At 39.5% G+C, this 7,014-nt stretch overlaps 1 pseudogene; it reads right to left on the bottom strand.

Annotated features, from left to right (window-relative positions):
* Positions 1–5,024: 5,024 nt before the first annotated feature.
* Positions 5,025–5,862, bottom strand: LOC100013973 (TIP41-like protein; annotated as a pseudogene).
* Between the last annotated feature and the right edge of the window lie 1,152 nt (positions 5,863–7,014).

Raw genomic sequence — 7,014 nt, 5'->3', positions numbered from 1 at the left:
GTTTGGGTAGGATAGTCATTTTTATTATATTGGTCGTCCTATCCATGAGCAGTTAATGTTTTTCCAATTGTTCAAGTCTAGTTTTAGTTGTGTGGCGAGTGTTTTGTAGTTGTGTTCATATAGTTCCTGTGTTTGTCTTGGGAGATAGATTCCTAGGTATTTTATTTTGTCTAAGGTGATTTTGAATGGGATTTCTCTTTCTAGTTCTTGCTGCTGAGCTGTGTTGGAGATATATAGAAAAGCTGATGATTTATGTGGGTTTATTTTGTATCCTGCAACTTTGCTAAAGTTGTTGATTATTTCAATTAGCTTTTTGGTTGAATCTCTAGGATTCTTTAAGTAGACCATCATGTCATCCGCAAAGAGTGATAACTTGGTCTCCTCCTTGCCTATTCTGATGCCTTCAATTTCTTTATCTTCTCTAATTGCTACTGCTAGTGTTTCTAGTACAATGTCAAATAGTAGAGGTGATAATGGGATTCCTTGTTTCACTCCTGATCTTATTGGGAATGCATCTAGTTTATCCCCATTGCAGATGATATTAGCTGTTGGTTTTAGATATATACTGTTTATTATTTTTAGGAATGACCCTTCTATTCCTATGCTTTCTAGTGTTTTTAATAGGAATGGGTGTTGTATTTTATCAAAGGCTTTTTCTGCATCTATTGAGATAATCATGTGGTTCTTGCTAGTTTGCTTGTTGATGTGGTCAATTATGTGGATGGTTTTCCTAATGTTGAACCAGCCCTGCATCCCTGGTATGAATCCTACTTGATCATGGTGAATGATCCTTCTGATCACTTGCTGGAGTCTTTTTGCTAGTATCCTATTTAAAATTTTTGCATCTATATTCATTAGGGAGATTGGTCTATAGTTTTCTTTCTCTGTTTTTGACCTGCCTGGTTTTGGAATCAGTACCATGTTTGTGTCGTAAAAGGAGTTTGGTAGAACTCCCTCTTTGCTTATTATGTCAAATAGTTTGTATAGTATTGGGGTTAACTGTTCTCTGAATGTTTGATAGAATTCACAGGTGAATCCATCAGGCCCTGGGGATTTTTTCTTAGGAAGTTCTTTGATGGCTTGATGGATTTCAATTTCTGATATGGGATTATTTAAGAATTCTATTTCCTCTTCTGTTAGTCTAGGCAGTTTGCATTTTTGTATATATTCATCCATTTCTCCTAAATTGGTGTATTTATTGCCATATAATTGGGCAAAGTAATTTCTAATGATTGCCTTAATTTCCTCCTCATTGGAGGTGCTGTCCCCCTTTTCATCTTTAATGCTGTGAATTTGCTTTTCTTCCTTCCTTTTTTTAATTAGATTGACCAGTACTTTGTCTATTTTGTTTGTTTTTTCAAAGTACCAGCTTCTTGTCTTATTTATTAAATCAATAGTTCTATCACTTTCGATTTTATTAATTTCTCCCTTAATTTTTAGGATTTCTAATTTGGTTTTCTGCTGGGGGTTTTTAATTTGATCGCTTTTGAGTTTTTTCAATTGCATTTCCAATTGATTGATCTCTGCTCTCCCTTGTTTGTTAATATGAGCTTTCAGGGATATGAATTTGCCTCTGATTACCGCTTTGGCTGTATCCCAAAAGGTTTGAAAGGATGTTTCGCCATTGTCATTTTCCTCGATGAAATTATTAATTGTTTCTATGATTTCTTCTTTAGCTAAACGGTTTTGGAGTATCATATTGTTTAATTTCCAATTGGTTTTAGATTTGGTTTTCCATGTACCATTACTAATCATTATTTTTATTGCCTTGTGATCTGAGAAGGCTGCATTCATTATTTCTGCTTTTTTGCATTTGTGTGCTATGTTTCTGTGACCTAATGTATGGTCAATTTTTGTGAATGTGCCATGTGGTGCTGAGAAGAAGGTGTATTCCTTTTTATCCCTATTTATTTTTCTCCATATGTCTATTAATTCTAATTTTTCTAAGATTTCATTCACTTCTTTTACCTCTTTCTTATTTATTTTTTGATTTGATTTATCTAAATTTGATAATGGTTGGTTTAAGTCTCCCACTAGTATGGTTTTATTGTCTATTTCTTCCTTCAATTCTCCTAGTTTCTCCATTAGAAATTTGGGTGCTATATTATTTGGTGCATACATGTTGATTAATGATATTTCCTCATTGTCTAGAGTCCCTTTTAACAAAATATAATTACCTTCCCTATCCCTTTTGATCAGGTCTATTTTTGCATTGGCTTTATCAGATATCATGATTACCACTCCTGCCTTCTTTCTATCAGTTGAGGCCCAGAAGGTCTTACTCCATCCTTTAATTCTGACCTTGTGGGTGTCAACCCGCCTCATGTGTGTTTCTTGAAGACAACATATGGTAGGGTTTTGGATTCTAATCCATTCAGCTATTCGTCTACGTTTTATGGGTGAGTTCATCCCATTCACGTTCAAAGTTATGATTGTCATTTGTGGACTCCCTGGCATTTTGATTGCCTTCCCTAATTCTAACCTTTTCTTCTTCGGCTCTACCTTTTAGTCCAGTGATTTACTTTGAATCAGTCCCCCTTGTCCCCTCCCTTGATGTTTCCCTTTTTAGTCCCTCCCTTTTTGTTCCCTCCCCCTCCCCCCTCTCTTTCCCTCCCTTTTTGTTCTCCCTCTCCCCCTCCCCCCCTTGGTTTTCCCTTCTCCTTACCCTTGTTGGGTAAGATAGAATTCAAGATCCCAATGGATCTGGATGTTTTTCCCTCTCAGAGTTGATTTCCCTGAGATTGAGGTTTAAGTAACCCCCCCCCCCCTCTCTTCCTCTCCTTCTTATAGGAGTTTTCTTCCCCTCCCCTTCCCCTGTGAATCTTTGTGTGAGAACCATTATTCTATTTGGTCTTTCTTTACCCCCTATTTATACATTACATTTTCCCCACATATTAGTATACATAGGTTGATATAAATGTAGTCCTTATAGAAGAGAGTTTGAGTAAAAGAAGATAACATTTTTCCCCTTTCCTTAATATTTACCTTTTCAGGTATTCCTTGCTCTTTGTTTTTCGGTATCAAACTTTCCACAGAGCTCTGGTCTTTTCTTTGCAAAAAGTTGGAAGTCTTCTATTTTGTTGAATGCCCATACTTTCCCTTGGAAGTATATAGTCAGTTTTGCTGGGTAGCTGATTCTTGGTTGGAGACCCAGCTCTCTTGCCTTTCTGAAGATCATGTTCCATGCCTTACGATCATTCAGAGTAGAACTTGCAAGGTCTTGTGTGACCCTGATTGGCATTCCTTTATATCTAAATTGTCTTTTTCTGGCTTCCTGTAGGATTTTTTCTTTTGTTTGATAGCTTTGGAATTTGGCAATTACATTCCTGGGAGTTGTCTTTTGGGGGTTTAGTGTAGAAGGTGTTCTGTGAGCTCTGTCAGTGGCTGTATTGCCCCCTTGTTCTAGAATCTCTGGGCAATTTTCTTTGAGTATATCTTGTATCACCATGTCCAGTTTGGTGTTTATTTCTGGCTTTTCTGGGAGTCCAATTATTCTTAAATTTTCTCTTCTCCCCCTGTTTTCCAGATCTATCACCTTGTCGGTGAGATATTTTATGTTCTCTTCTAATTTCTTGGTGTTTTGGCTTTGCTTTATTAGTTCTTGCTTTAAAGCCTGGTTTTCTTTTACAGTTTGGTCAAACTGGTTTTGTAGATGCGTGAATTTCTTTTGCATCATTTCCCACTTTTCCTCCCAGAGGGCTTCCATCTTTTTGGTCCTTTCTGATTCAAATTCTTCATGGGTTTGTGGAGAGTTTCTATTTCCTTTGGAAGATTTTGGAGAATTTTCTTGTATATCTTCTTCTATCTGCTCTGTATTTTGTATTTTGGCTCCATAGAATGTGTCCAGAGTCGCCCCTTTCTTCTTATTTTTCTTGGTATTTTGGGGCTTCTGTGCTTCTGTGGAGTTTGTCATCTCTGAACGTGGAGGATTGGCTTTTCTTGTCTTTGTCTGGTGATCAGAGGCTTTAGTCCTGGGCAGATGTTGGTTCTATGAGCGTTCCCTGGGTTAAACTGAATATGCCTCACTGGAACTGGAATGGAAGGGTCGGACCACGAGGCCACACTCTCCCCCTGGCTCGATTTCCGGAAGTTGCCTTCAGAATCCCTGGCCGTGAGGCTGTTTCGTTGGCCTGCGGGGGGATGGGCTGCCGCTTCCCCAAGCTCCGAGAGCACAGACTTTCACTGAGACTTGGATAGCAGGATCCAGCCCGTGAGGCTGTCTTGCCCGCCCTGAGGGTTGCTGTTGTTTTGACCAGCTCTCTGCAGCGGAGGCCCCAGGCAGTAACTTTCACCCGGACCGACAGGCTCTTTGCAGCGGAGGCCCCAGGCAGTAACTTTCACCCGGACCGACCGGCTCTTTGACCAACCGGCTCTTTGCAGCGGAAGCCCCAGGCAGTAACTTTCACCCGGACTGGGACTTGGGTAGAAGACCCTGAGGGTTGTTGTTCCTCAGACCCTGCTCTCTGAGCCCGGCGCCGCTGCCGCTTCCGGGAGCCTTGGACTCTGCGCTCCTACCCCTGAGGTCCGAGGGATCTCGGGTTCTGGCTTTTAAGGGGAGCCGTACCTTTTGAACCGGGTCCAGGTCCAGGAGGAGGGTTCCCAGGGTCTGTGCTGTTGATCGTTTTGAATTTCGGCGCCTTAGGAGCTTCTAGTTTGAGATCGGTCGGGAAGGGTTTTCCGGAGATCTGAACTTCAGCTTTCTCTAAGCCGCCATCTTAACCGGAAGTCTAATAAATGACTCTTTTGCTTGATTGCATTGTCTACTGGCCTTCCTTGGTGGTGGGCGATGACTTGGACCCTAACATTACAACTGAAAACTTTGGTTCAACTCGATCTCCCATTAATTTTAGATATGGATAGATATGGATAGGTGGTATGAACAGCAGTCTGTATAGAACCTGTCTACATCAAGCTTTTCATCCCTTCTTTTAAGGCTACAGAAAATCTACACACAAGGAAAGACAGGTCACACTCTTATTAGATAGTTCTCCCTTAACCCCCCCCCCCACTCCCCAAAAAAGGAGTCATCTACAGTGAGGGTTCCTCAGAGATTTAGATTCCATGCATGTTTTTTCCTGTGTAAGGTTAAGATCCATTCTTTCAGGAAACTCCAGCTTCTCACATACTGCTTCCTTTACAGGTAGGTACTGTGATATTTCATTGGGCTCTGTAAAGAGGACTGGTGGAGCATGCATTAAATTTGCTATTTTTGCTCTCCCTTGAAATGTATTCTCTTAACATGGAAATCCTGTCAACCTCATGGTAGAGCCTTGTGTCATTCATCCTGATGAGCACGCCATCAGGATGCCAGCATACCAGATTTCTCTTAAGAAAAATCTCAGTAACAGGAAAAAGCTAGAAGGCATCACTCTAATTTTCACACTAAATTTGAAACTCCATGATCATGAAGTTCATAATCAAACAACAGAACTTCCAAAAATTTAATCTGTTCTTGGCTTTCAATTTCTCTGTGTCTATCTGATCTCTTGTAAGCACAACCTTTAAATTAAGAGCTTCACCAAGTAATGTTCCTTTGTAAGCCGTTGTGTAGGTCCAGTCACATGGTCTAATAATCTCTTTGGAGTGATCACCCTCCATCCTTCAGCACATGCCACATTAAGCACTCCTTGGTAGCTGTTTCCACTCTTTAAAGCATCAGTTGCATTGAACTCAATTCCAAAGTCAGAAACATGTTGGATTCTTAAAATATCATCTCCAAACCATTTCAGGAAAAGATGCCATATGGAGCTTATCAGCTAAATTCTACACATCAATCGACTTCACGATGTACGTCTTGGCCACCCTCAGCTTCCAGGGACCGAAGGATAAGGCCTGGCAGCTGCTCTAGAAGCCAAAGATCATTGCGGTCAGGGTGGCAGCATGGAACCAGCAGGAGCAGCGGCCACCTCCCTTCTCCCCTGCCCCTCCCCTTCCTCTCTCCCACATCTCCCTTCCCCCAGCCATTACCATCCCCAGCCAGCTCCACCCTGCTATGCTTCTCAGCAGCCCACACCCTGGGCCCCCTTGTCCTCCCACCCTCTTGCTGGCAGACCACCGCCTCCCTATTTACTGTTAAGCATTACCATTTCCAACAAGTGAAGATAGTATCAATTTAATGCATTCTATGCATCATTTTTAGAAGCAGTATCTCCGAATTCTTTGTCAAATAACATGTGATAGATAATGTGTAATATAATTTGCTGGAAATAGTGATGTAAATCTTTTATCTTGCTACAGCCTTAAATCCTAAAGCTAAATTGTAAAATCATTCATTTTTTATATAAACATAACTATCAATATTTTGCTATAAGGTAGTTTATAATCCTAAACTCCATTATATAATTTCTGTTAGAGTCACTGCCTTTTGTACCCTGAATAAGAGATTGAGGGAGTTAAATTCCTGAGAAGATATCAGTTTTAATTTCCTCAACTAGAGAAGCTATATTATTGAATATATTTTTTTAAATTTTGTGATAAGAAATATAATAATCTCAGAGTAGATAATATTTTATTACTAATTTATGAAATGCTGCCCTTATAGTCCTTGGTTTACTCAATTGTAAAATACAACTGATATAACCTATAACAATTTACTCACAGAATTGTTTTAAGGATCATTGAGAAAACATGCATAAGTATTTTATAAACCATTAAATGTTATAACAATGTCAGCTATTATTAATCATACCATGGATGCCAATGATTTTATTTGTTCATACTTATCCTTTTTTCTGAGTAAATGGCATTAAAAATAGTTGCCTAAATTTGTTCTTTTCCATTGTGACATTGTTTTGAAAATCCAAAATAGTTTTAGATGGTTGCAGCCTATAAAAAATATTTTTAAAATTGTATGTATGTATCTAAGTAGAGTCTTAGAAAGAGCATGCTGTTCAAATCCCTGTTCTGCCATCTCCTGATACTGAATAGGCAACTTAACCACTTTGGGCCTCAGTTTCTTCTTCAAGCAGAATAAAGTGGCTAGACTAACTGATCTTCAAGTTTCAATACTGTTTT

Source organism: Monodelphis domestica, chromosome 3 (assembly GCF_027887165.1).
Source record: "Monodelphis domestica isolate mMonDom1 chromosome 3, mMonDom1.pri, whole genome shotgun sequence".
NCBI lineage: Eukaryota > Metazoa > Chordata > Mammalia > Didelphimorphia > Didelphidae > Monodelphis > Monodelphis domestica.
The sequence above is the reverse complement of the archived record's forward strand: the minus strand, read 5'-3'. Positions and strand labels throughout refer to the sequence as shown.